A 13,435-nucleotide genomic window follows, 5' to 3' on the forward strand; every position below is an offset into this window, starting at 1 on the left:
CAGGCCTCAGTCAGCTGACCTGAGTTCTACTCCACTTTGTGCACCTTGCTGACTACATAACCATGGAAATTTCTTAACTTCTGTAAGCTTCAGTTTCCTCATTCTATAAAATGGGGAATACCTGATCTCATTCCCCTTTAGACTGTGAGCCCCATGAGAAACAGGGACTCTGTCTTTCCTGATTATCTTGTATTTACCTCAGCACTTAGAACAGTGCTTGGCACATATTAAGTACTTAATATCACACAACTGTAATTATTACTTGAGTTTCCTCTGCTCCTCTCCATGTTGCGGGTTTGCTAAAAACGCAGCAAAGGTGAAGGAAACATTCATAAGGTTTCACAGTAGATCTCAGGCTTGAAAGAGTTTATAAAGTGTATCCAAATTCTTCCTCCATCTTCTTTTTCTTTATCCTCCTCCTTCCTCTTCTTCTGCACTTACAATGTGACACTTTTCTAAACATTAAGGTATATTAAAATTAATCACATTCCTCACAGTCCCTGTCCTACTTTTAGCTCAGAGCCTAACTCTTGTAGTTCCTAAGGAGTTGTTTGTTTTCATTTTATTGGAAAGTGAAAAGTTGGGATTTTATTTTTCTTGAGATTAGGGTGGAAGCTTATTCCTCAATTCCAAAAAACTGAATGCTGATTGTCCCAAGACATCACAAAAACTAGTTGCCTGGACTATCCTTTACATTCCTTCATGAAGTTCCTCCTTTTGCCCTCATGAATGGATCCTGGCAGAAGGGGGTTAAGGATTTCTGCCCCATCACCAACTCAAAGCACAAATCAAACACATTGGAGTTTGGTTTTTTTCTCAGCCCCTGACACCAGAAGCAGAGGGACAGCTGGGACTTTTTCTTTACTGAGGAGAGTGGTAGACTTAATTTGCATCAAGAGGGATTAAATTTAGACTTAAGAGCTTGCTTTCTACCTTGAAGGACTGTGCAAATTTGGGATGGATTTTTGCTTCCGGATGGGGAATCTCCTTCACTGAACTATATAAGTATAGGAAAGATACCAGAGGGAGGATTATTGATCAGATGGGAAAGTAGCATGACCTAGATGGAGAAAGCCTGGGCCTCATCAGAACCTGGATTCTAATCCCATCTCTGCCAATTGCATGGTATGTGACCTTGGGCAAGTCATTCAAGTGTAAAATGAGCATACCTCTTCTCCCTCTTATTAAGACTGTGAGCCTCATCCAGGACAGGTACTGTGATCAGCCTGATAAACTTGTATGTACCCAGTGCCTAGAAGAATGTTTGATACATAGTAAGCTATCCCACCCCTCTCCCCGGCTCATACAAAGCAGGACCTTCCTGGACCTGGGGTGCCTTGGTGACACATGATAAAGTAAAACAACATCCCTGATCACCAAAGTTACTGTGGAAAGTTTTACCAACGTGCAAGGGAGTGATACATACACAGTCTCACTCACTCCACCAAAGGATCCGATACCAGTCTGGGGTCAAAAGAGCCCCATATGCCAGTGCTTCTTCTTTCTACTTCCAACTGCTGCTCTCCTGTTTCTTCTTTCTGTTTCCAAATGCTCCTTGCTAGTCAAAGCGACTGCCTTTTATCTGCTTTAGGTGTCGTAGCTGTGGCTCTACAAGGCAGTCATTGATTGGTCCAGGCCCATTACTGGTTAGAACAGGGAGAGAAGGCCACGACTCCCTCAGTGCTCCACCCCCACAGGTCAACAATCACCTGTCTCAGATAAAGCCCATCAGTGCCTTCACCAGTCTCTTCCTCCTTGTTGTTTCTGGGATCACAAACAGTTACTAGTAAGGCAGCTCATTGTGAGCTCACCACATAAGTGATTAACAAATTCCATTAAAAACAAAAAAAAACACAATTTGAAAAGTTCTTTCCACCTCCTAATGAATAAAAGTGGCTGTAATAAAAATAATTACAATAATAGTGGTATTTGTTAAGTGCTTACTGTATGTCATACACCGTTCTATGAACTGGGGTAGATACAAGATAATCGGGTTGGACTGGCCCAAAGTCACAGAACAGACAAGTGGCAGAGCGGGATTAGAACCCAGGTCCTTCTGACTCCCAGGCCCATGCTCTTTCCTGTGGTCACATTGCTTCTCTTTTCTGCCCTTCGCCAAGCTGGGGAGCTTTACTAGACACCACCAGTTAGGAGGGACTAGGTATGCCCTACCGCCAGTAAGAGATGTACTGAAGGAATGTTTGTAGCAGACCACTCCCACCAGGGTCCTCTGGGTCCATCTGTAAGAGACAACAGGTAGGAGGTGCCTCCAGCAGTCACCAAACAGAATATTTCTAAGACTTCTACCAGCAGCACCCATTTTATTAATAATTATAATAGCTATGGTATTTGTTAAGTGCTTACTGTGTACCAGGCACTGTACTAAGCCCTGGGAAGGGTACAAGCAAACCGGCTTAGACGCAATCCCTGTCCTACATGGAGCTTATGGTCTCAATCCCCATTTTACAGACGAGGTAACTGAGGCCCTGAGAAGTGAAGCGACTTGCCTATGGTCACACAGCAGACTAGTGGTGGAGCTGGGATTAGAACCCATGACCTCTGACTCCCAGGCCTGTGCTCTATCCACTACGCCATGCTGCTTCTCACATGCCGCTTCTCATTTTATAAGCCACCAGTGACTGTAATTCTCTCCGTGGCTTAGTAAGACTGGGAGTTTTCTACTCTCTTGAGAAAACCAAAGGCTAAAATGAGGAATGAAAATCACACAAAACCTGTGCAGGCAGAGGTGCTTTTTTCAAGGGGCAGAGCAGTGAGATGAGACAGACACTTCTACATCAGGGCAGATTTGGAAGTCCTGACGCCAGCAATAGTCTAAATGCACAACCACCCCTATACAGCCACTAGATCAGTGAGGAAAGACCCCTCCAAAACAAGGAACTGACCCCCCCAATTTTTATGGTATTTATAAAGTGCTTACTCTGTGCCAGATAGTGTTCTAAGTGCTGGGATAGACACAAGTTAATCAGGTTGGACCCAGTCCCTGACTCACACAGGACTCACAGTCTTAATCCCCATCTGACAGATTGAGGCAACTCAGGCCTAGAGAAGTAAAGTGACTTGCCCCAGATCACGTAGTAGACAAGTGGTGGAGTCAGAGTTAGAACCCGGGTCCTTCTGATTCTCAGGTCCATGATTTATCCATTAGGCCAAGCTCCATCATGCTCCATAGGGGAAGGAGCGTGGCTCAGTGGAAAGAGCCTGGGCTTCGGAGTCAGAGGTCACGGGTTCGACTCCCGGCTCTGCCACTTGTCAGCTGTGGGACTGTGGGCAGGTCACTTCACTTCTCTGTGCCTCAGTTACCTCATCTTTAAAATGGGGATTAAGACTGTGAGCCTCACGTGGGACAACCTGATGACCCTGTATCTACCCCAGCGCTTAGAACAGTGCTCTGCACATAGTAAGCGCTTAACAAATACTAACATTATTATCATTCAGTCAGTCAGTCCATCAGTGGCATGGGTTGAGTGCTTGCTGTATTAAACGCTGGGGAGAGTACAACAGAATTAGTAGACTTGATATCTGCCCTCAAGGAGTTTACAGTCTAATGGGGCAGACAGACATTAATTTACAGGTAGGGGAAGCAACAGAGTATAAAGGTATATGCATAAGTGCTGAGGCTGTGAGTACTTAAGCGCTTAGATTGTATGGAATCAAGTGCAAAAGTGACACAGAAGAGAGGGAAAAGAGGCTGAAGAAATGAGAAAATAGAGAAGGCTTCCTGAAGGAGATGTCACTCGGAAGACAAATAGAGGAGTCAGATGAGAACTAAGGTCCTCTGATCCCAGGCCTGGGCTCTTTCCACTAGACCACACTGCTTCTCTCTCTCTCTCTTTCTCTCTGTCTCCCCTTGCTTACCTGCTTCAGATGCCGCAGACAATCTACCCAGCAAGCCTCTGGCTTGACCTTCGTGCATCAGGGTTAGAGGCAGGGGGCTGGAAGGGATGACTTCCTGAGGCCCCTTCCAATTCTGTCATTATTTGTTTCTAAACCCACTCCCCCTTCCCCTAACTGCCTAAATCAGGCATTGATCGCTCTCGTATTCAGCTGGTATTTATCCAATTTCTTTATAACTTTAATATGTGGTAAGGTACTGTATCAAATACCTTACTGAAATTTGATACGCTCTCTTCACCGTTTATCTTCTCAATCACCAAATGCCACAGAGGCTATTAGCTCAGCTTGGCACGATCTGCTTTTAATAAATTCAAGTTACATGTCGACGATTAGACGCAGTTTTCGCAAACGTTCCCATCTTGGCCAATAATATCCTGCCTCTTCTCCTTCCCCTTCTAAAAGTCTATTTGTCTTTTGCCAGTCATCAAGTCTCTCTTCTGACTCCTGTGATTTAAGGAGATTATTTTCAGTGGTTTGCCGATTTTTGTCCTCCAGGTCTTATAAAAACTCAGTAGCCATTGTTTCCTTGAGCTGTTTTCGCTTTTAAAAACCCCTTGAGCGTGTTTCCTTCTGATCTGTAGATTTATAGCTTTTGAGTCTGATTCACTCCCAGGGCAACGTTACTAGGGGAGTGAATCAGATCCGTTCTGTCTCTCCAGATTTTGCTGGTGAGTAAGCTGCTCGCTTGGCAGGGCCCGGGGTGATGGGGATGATCTTGGGGGCTGGGGAGATGGTCCTCATTAGCCATTTTGGGTTGCCATGAACCCCTGAGCCCCTTGCTGTGAAGCAGCATGGTCTAGTGGAAATAATAATAATAATAGTTATGGCACTTAAGCGCTTACTATGTGCCAAGCACTGCTCTAAGCTTTGGGGTAGATAAGAGTTAATCAAGTTGGACACAGTCCCTGCCCCACAAGGGGCTCACACTCTTATCCTCATTTTACAGATTCATTCATTCATTCATTCAATAGTATTTATTGAGCGCTTACTATGTGCAGAGCACTGTACTAAGCGCTTGGAATGTACAAATCGGTAACAGATAGAGACAGTCCCTGCCCTTTGACGGGCTCACGGTCTAACTGGGGGAGACGGACAGACAAGAACAATGGCAATAAATAGAATCGACGAGAAGAACATCTCACTAAAACAATAGCAAATAAATAGAATCAGGGTGATGTACATCTCATTAACAAAATAAATAGGGTGATGAAGATATATACAGTTGAGCGGACGAGTACGGTGCTGAGGGGATGGGAGGGGAGAGAGGGAGGAGCAGAGGGAGAGGGGGGAGAAGAGGGTTTAGCTGCAGAGAGGTGAAGGGGGGAAGGTAGAGGGAGCAGAGGGAAAAGGGGAGCTCCGTCTGGGAAGGCCTCTTGGAGGAGGTGAGCTTTAAGTAGGGTTTTGAAGAGGGGAAGAGAATGAGTTTGGCGGAGGTGAGGAGGGAGGGCGTTCCGGGACCGCGGGAGGACGTGGCCCGGGGGTCGACGGCGGGATAGGCGAGAACGGGGGACGGTGAGGAGGTGAACGGCGGCAGAGGAGCGGAGCGTGCCGGGTGGGCGGTGGAAAGAGAGAAGGGAGGAGAGGTAGGAAGGGGCAAGGTGGTGGAGAGCCTTGAAGCCTAGAGTGAGAAGTTTCTGTTTGGTGCCGAGGTTGATAGGCAACCGCAGATGAGGTAACTGAGGCCCAAGGTCACACAGACATGTGGCAGAGCCAGGAATAGAACCCAGATCCTTCTGACTCTCCAGCCTGAGAGTCAAAGGATCTGGTTTCTAATTCATGCTCCGCTGCTTGCCTGTTGTATGACTTTGGGAGAGTCACTTCACCTTTCTGTGCCTCAGTGTTCTCTCTTGCAAAATGGGGGTCTTTTTGCTCTCCCCCCAGAACTTAGTGCAGGTAAGATGCAGGTAAGTGCAGGTTAAATGCACAGAGTAAGCATTTAACAAAAACTACAATTACTAGAATGAATACACCAAGATGAAGTACCTGAACAAATAATTGAGTATACCTTTTTTCAGGGGGCTAAACTTTGGGCTGGGCTGAAAACAACCTTGACTAGATCCAAGATGATTCCACAGAACAGCCTCTTCCCACAACTCCCCCCTCTGAGCCAGGACAGTCAATCAATCAATCAGTATGATGATACTTACTGAGCACTTACTATGTGCAGAGCCCTGTATTAAGCATCTGTGAGTACGATACAGCAGAATTAGCAGACACATTCCCTGACAGTCCCCAGCCAGACCAGTGGGTGCTGAGGTGTTGCCATGTTGACACCATGCGACCCTGTAAATGTGGATGTCCCAGCAGCCCCCAGGAGCAGACATTAGTACATGAGTATATGGGGTACACGTAGTCCTGACTCCGTGGAAGGGAGGAGTGTCCCTCCAGCGTGGACCGGGGAGGCCCCTCAAGCCCAGGCCCCGCAATCCTCAGGCTTGAGGGGGACCAGGCAAGGCTCTACGGTGATGTATTGCATCCATGCTCTTCCCCATGCTCTACCCCAGGGACTAATTTACTCCCCCTCAGGCTGCAGCCGATGCCTTATCTTCTTAACCTCCGCTTAGTCTGATTATTATTTTTCAGAATGACAACGTCCAAATAATAATAAGAATTGTGGTATTTATTAAACGCTTACTATGTGCCAGACACTGTTCTAAGCTCTGGGGTGGATGCAAGCCAAGCCAGTCGGACAGTCTCTGTCCCACACGGGCCTCATGATCTAAATCCCCATTTTACAGCTGAGGTAACTGAGACATAGAGAAGTGAAAAGACTTGTCCAAGGTCACACAGCAGACAAGTGGAGGAGCTGGGATAAGAACTCAGGTCCTTCTGACTTCCCTACCCATACTCTATCCGCTAGGCAATGCAGCTTCTCATGGAAAACATCCATGCTCTTCCCCAAGCTCTGCCCCAGGGACTAATTTACTCACCCTCAGGCTCCAGCCAATGCCTTATCTTCTTAACCTCTGCCGAGTCCTAATTATTATTTTTCAGGCCAACGATGTCCAAAGAAATGAAGCATAGAGGTCAGGACATTCATAAGAAAATGTAGAAACCGCACTGCACGTCACTTTTAAGGCGACCGAAAAACAAATTTAATCGAGCAGCCAAATCAGCCCTGGGAAGAAATATAAAACCTCCACGAGGCATTTTACCCTAAACATCCAGCTCATTAGGCTGATCTTGGCTCCAATCCGTGTGAAAAACACACAGAAATCCTGTTTCCTCTAGCATCAGTCAGTCAATCGATAACATCGACTGAACACCTACTCGATGTGGTGGGCCGAACGTGTCTGCCAACTCAATTGTGTTGTGCTTTCCCAAGCATTTAATACACTGAGTGCTCTGCACAAAGTAAGAGCTCAATCAATATCACTGAGGATGATGACTGTAAACAAACACTTGGGAGAGTACAGTAGAATTATCTCATCACCCAAGGTTATTGCCTGCAAGGAGTTTACCATCTAGTGGGAGAGTCAGGCATTTAAATTGATTACAGATACGAGGAAGACTATTGTACTCTCTCAAACGCTTAGTACGGTGCTCTGCACACAGGAAGAGCTCCCTAAATATGATGGATTGATTGATGGATCGCAAGGATAAAAGTAACACAGACACTGAGCCTTCCTTCGGAATAATCACAGAGGGAAACTAAGTTCTGACCAGAGGCGGGAGCGGAGCCCCTTCACTTTTGGCCGAAGAGGTAAACTCCACCCAGAATGTGCCAAAGGTTTCTGTGTAATGCACATAAATCAGCCATTTGCCACTTTGGATCATAGAGTTTTTGCCCTTTTCTTCCCTTTCCTGCAGTTCTCTTGCCAGATTTCAAGTCGACCCCTCCAGGGGATTTTCACAGTACACAGCTTTGGCTGTGACCTAAGGAAGCAGCATGGTGTAATGGTTAGAGACAGACGTGGGAGTCAGAAGGAGCTGGGTTCTAATTCCTGCTCTGCCCCTTGTCTGCTCTGTGGCCTTGGGCAAGTCACTTCACTTCTCTGTGCCTCAGTTACCTCACCTGTAAAATTGGGAGATTGGGAGCCCCAGATGGGACAGGGAATGTAATAATGTTGGTATTTGTTAAGCACTTACTATGTGCAGATCACTGTTCTAAGCGCTGGGGTAGATACAGGGTAATCAGGTTGTCCCACGTGAGGCTCACAGCTAATCCCCATTTTACAGATGAGGTAACTGAGGCACAGAGAAGTTAAGTGACTTGCGCACAGTCACACAGCTGACAAGTAGCGGAGCTGGAATTCGAACCCGTGACCTCTGACTCCCAAGCCCAAGCTTTTTCCACTGAGCCACGCTGCTTCTCTATGTGTCCAACCTGATTTGTTTACATCCACCCCAGTGCTTAGTAGAGTACCTGACATATAGTAACTGCTTAACAAATGCCATAACTATCATTATTAGTCTTCTAATTTTGGTATTTGCAGTATTTGTTAAGCATTTACTATGTGCCTGGCACTGTTCTAAGCACTGGGGTGGTTACAAGCAAATTGGGTTGTAACCCACATAGGGCTCACAGTCTTAATCCCCATTTTACAGATGAGGTAACTGAGGCACAGAGATGGGATTAGAACCCAGGCCTGTGCTCTATCCATTAGACTACGCTACTTCTCTGATCAATCAATTAGATCAGTCGATCAACAGTTTTTATCGAGCGCTTACTGTGCCCAGAGCACTATACTAAACACTTGGGAAAGTACAACTCTGTCGTACTGCACTCTCCCAAGCACCTTTTCTTTAATGGTATTTGTAAAATGCTTACTATGTTCCAGGCACTTAATTAAGAACTGGATGGAATACAAGCATATCAAGTTGGACATAGTCCCTGTCGCACAGGGGGCCACAGTCTTAGTCACCATTTTATAGTTGAGGAAACTGAGGCCCAGAGAAGTCAAGTGGCTTCTCAAGGTTACACAGCAGACCAGTGCTGGATCTAGGATTAGAACCCAGGTCCTTTTGATCCCAAATCCATGCTCTATCCATTAGGCTGCATCCTGTCCCCACGATGTGTCTGGAGGGGCAACGTCATCCACACTGTAAAACGAATCGCCCCAGAACGCACTTCAGGATGTCAATATCTATGAAAGCAAAAACCTCTGCTGTGTCCTGGAGGTAGAGCAGGGCCTGGTGCGTGTGTGCTTCTGGAACCTGGGGATGTACATGTCCCACTTCTTCCTGCCTCTGTCTGTCTGAGCCTTGGGCAACCCTCAGTCAGCGACTCCTCAAGTCACTTGCTTGGTGGATCCTGTTGTCTGTACAGTCAAAGTGAGTTATTCAATTTCTCAGTTCCCTAAGGACCATTCAGAGCCTGAAGAGGCAATGGATCCAGTGTCCCCTTGTGGTTAGAGAGGGCCAGTGTAGCTTCCCAAAGTTCATTCCCAGGAAATTTGACAAGAGAAGTGTTGTTTTTCATGGTATTTGTTAAGTGCTTAGTATGTACCAGGAACTGTACTAAAAGCTGGGGTGGATACAAGCTAATCAGATGGACTCAGTCACATCCCACGTGGGGCTCACGGTCTTAATCCCCATTTTACAGATGAGGGAGCCGAGGCACAGGGAAGTGAAGTGACTGGCCCCAGGTGGCACAACAGACGAGTGGCAGAGACAGGATTCAAACCCAGGTCCTTCCGACTCCCAAGTCGGTGCTCTGTCCACTAGGCCACGCTGCTTTTCTTCCACCTGGTGATACACCTCCACTGGGTGGAGAGAGTTCAGGAAGAGAGGAGACGGGTGGATCGGCCAAACGACTTCAGCGCCCAGAAACCAGCTTTGAAAAAGGGAACGAGCTAGAGAACGTTCAGTTTGGGAAGGACTGAAAAGGTCATCTAGACAATCCTCCTACTCTGTGGCAAACTTTACCTATCATCCTGGACAAAACACAATCAAAGGCACCCCTTTGGGAGTGGAAAGAGAGTTTGTAGCATCATCGCTGATCCCAGGACAATCAATCAACTGTCCAGGTCTCAGTCAATAGTATTTATTGAGCACCTACTGTGTGCAAATCACTGTACTAAGCACCTGAGAGAGTACAGTGTAATCGAATTAGTAAACACCTCCCCTCCCTTAAAGGACTTAAAATCTAGAGGTGAATCAGGTGGCTATTCTCAAAAACAAAGAAACCAGTTCAGTGCTACTCCGGTTGAAGAGCGAACTCCAGCAGCAACTCAAGTCAGTGCTCCGAGACCAGAGCCTGTTGGAATTTCAGTCGGGGTAGCTCTGCCCCGTCACCGTCTTGCCACCTGTGGGGTTCGCTGGGGTCACTATCTCCACTCTGTGCCTGCCCAGTATCTTGACAAGAACAGTTCACCATGTCAGAGGAAGCGAGTTGCAGGATGTAAAAGTTCTTTCCTTTTTTATTTTTCTTAATGCCATTTGTTAAACACTTACTACGTGTCAGGCACTGTTCTAAATGCTGGGGTAGATACAAAGTAATCAGGTGGCATACAGTCCATGTTCCCGAAATGGGGCTCACAGTCTTTACGCCCATTTACAGATGAGGTCACTGAGTCGCAGAGAAGTGAAGTGACTTGCTGTGAAGTGACTTGCCCAAGATCACACAGAAGACACGTGGTGGATCTGGGATCAGAACCCAGGTCCTTCTGACTCCAAGGCCCGTGCTCTGTACACTAGACCACGTGTTCCCCGTCCTGCCATTGAGTAGGTCTCTGTGCCTCAGTTACCTCATCTGTAAAATGGGGATGAAGACTGTGAGCCTCACGTGGGACAACCTGATGACCCTGTACCTCCCCCACCGCTTAGAACAGTGCCCTGCACACAGTAAGCGCTTAACAAATACCACCATTATTACAGCACCGGGGAAAGCACTCGAGCAGATGGTCGGCTTGCAGCTTCAAGCTTGATGAGAAACTCCATTAGCCACCAGTCCATTCCCAGCACTGCCCCGGGCTAGTAATTCCTTCCATTCACTCACTGCATCACCCTAAATCCTAACTCATTCAAATTAATCCTGGCTTCGCCACTTGTCTTGGGTAAGTCACTTTACTTCTCTGTGCCTTAGTCCTCTCACCTGTAAAATAGGGATTAAGAAATTGAGCCCCACCGAGGTGAGGTAGGAGCAGTCGAGGTGATTGCCGAGAAGGAGATTCCAGAGTAGGAGAGAGGTCCGAGCTGTATCTGGAAGTCATCTGCATAGAGGTGGTCGTTGAGGCTATAGAAGTGGATGAACTCCCTCAGAAAGTGAGTATAAAGTGAGAAGAGCCACCAACTACTGCATATCTTAATCTCTCTGCTTTACTTAGATTAAATGAATGAATCCCTACCAGCCAGCTCATCCCATCTGTATCCCCATCCCAACCTCGCAACCCCTGCCAGCCAACTCATCCCATCGGCATTCCCACCCGAACCCCACGACTCCTGCCAGCCAGCTCATCCCAATCCCCAACCCCGCCCCAGCCCCATGATCCCTGCCAGCCAGATCATCCCATCGGTATTCCCATCATAACCCCGCAAACTCTACTAGCCAGCTCCTTCCAACCCTACACCGACCCCAACCCCACAGCCCCTACCAGGTAACCCTTCCCATCTTTACTTGGCAGTCTCTTCTGCTTCTTGGGGACCCTGGCCTCTCCTCTCCATTCCTGCCCAGCAGAAACAAGGGATGGGGGGAAAATCGAGCCCATGGGAAAGGAGGAGATCCTGGGAAGTCTAGATAATCTCTGAGAAAATAGGGAAGGCAGGGAAATACTGGCCTGAGTCTGGGCTAGAAAAGACCTCTTGAAATTCGGGCCCATCCCGGGGTGCAAGCCCCCCTTTGAAATATTTCATTTACACGCCACATTCTGCATGGAAATGTGCTGTTTGCACTGAGCTGTTATTTATGAAGCGTTGGCCAAGAATTTGGAGCCTGACTCATACGGGACTGCTTGGAAAGGCTGAAGGGACCCAGCGGGCCTCATGGTTTGGATTGACAGAACGTCCTCTCTAGAGGTAACCAGAATATCTCACAAGCACAACAGGAAACCAAGCACCGTTCCAGTCCACCGGACCAGAGTGCTCTTGGCTCTGAGCTAATCGTCCGGCCCATTCCACGCAAAAGGTTTGCTTCTCGTTAATGGAGTTGTCCTCGAAGGAGGTGGACACGTGATGCTATGGTTTGCATTTTTTTAATACATTTTAATCCATGAATGCTTAACAACTTCAGTCTTTCTTTATATAACTGTCACCACACCCAAGTAGGGTAAATTAAAGGGACCTCAGTTCTTTTTTGTTGTTCTTTTTTTTTATAATTGGAAGTCCCCACTCCCTAACGGGGCAAGTTCAAGGGAACTCCATTTTACAGATGGGGAAAGTAAGCCTTCCTTAGCCAAGGATAGAATAAAGTTGAGATGGAATAAAATTGGTTTCTTCCTGTGATTCAAAACTCAACTAAAATCCCACTTCTTCCAGAAAGCCCTCCCAGATTAATTCACCCCGGCTCAAGTCGTTCTTTTCAGCCAATCCAGTTCCCCCTTCACCTAAATTCGTATCTCTGGATGGGCATCTTTCTGGTCTCTTTTGCCCTTGGACTCTTTGTAATTATGCTGTTTTTCCCATTTCCTGGAGAGGTTTTTGGGAAAGATTTAGAGTTCTTTGGTAGTTCCCGCCCCCAGTGATCTGCAAACATTGGACAACCGAGAGCCATGTCTGCCCAGGACAAGCCGGGGTTTGGTTTTATTATCTTGCCTTGTGAATCTGGGTGCCAGCTATCAATCATTCAGTGGTATCTACCGAGCGCTTACTGTGTGCACAGCACTGTACTAAGCACTTGGGAAAGTGCAATACAATTGATCTGAGATTACAGAAATGTCTCGCCTATGGCAGGCATAGCAGACCTGTCAGTCAGTCAGTCAATTGCATTTATTGAACGCTTAGTGTGTGCAGAGTACTGTACTAAGCACTTGGAAGAGTGCCCTATAATAGACACATTCCCTGCCCACAAAGAGCTTACAATCTAGAGGGGGAGAAAGACATTAATATAAATAAATTAAATTAATGTACATAAGTGCTGTGGGGCTGGGAAGGGGGATTAATAAAGGGAGAAAGTCAAGGTGACATAGGAGTAAGAGATGAGGAAAGGAGAGCTTAAGTCAGGGAAGGCCCCTTAGAGGAGATGTTCCTTCAGTCAAGTTTGGAAGATGGGGAGAGGAATCGTCTGTCGGATATGAAGAAGGAGGGCGCTCCAAGCCAGAAGCAGGATGTGAGCGAGAAGTCAGGGGTGAGATAGATGAGATCGAGGTACAGTGAAGAGTTTGGCATGAGTGGAGCGAGGTAAGCAGGCTGGAATGTAGAATGACTGTAGAGAGAGTAGTGACTTGAAAGAGTGAGGAAGAGAAGACGACCTGGAATCTTTTTCCTTGAATTCACATGCTCCTGATTGGTTTAAGGGACTGCCTGATTGACAACTGCTCCCTGGGTTCCTGCCATCAAGGCACAGGAGGTTGGGTAGGGAGTCTAAATGGGGCATGATGGCCTGGGATAAGTGGAGATGATGATGAAGATGACTCTTTCGGAG

Source organism: Ornithorhynchus anatinus, chromosome 18, assembly GCF_004115215.2.
Source record: "Ornithorhynchus anatinus isolate Pmale09 chromosome 18, mOrnAna1.pri.v4, whole genome shotgun sequence".
Classification (NCBI taxonomy): domain Eukaryota; kingdom Metazoa; phylum Chordata; class Mammalia; order Monotremata; family Ornithorhynchidae; genus Ornithorhynchus; species Ornithorhynchus anatinus.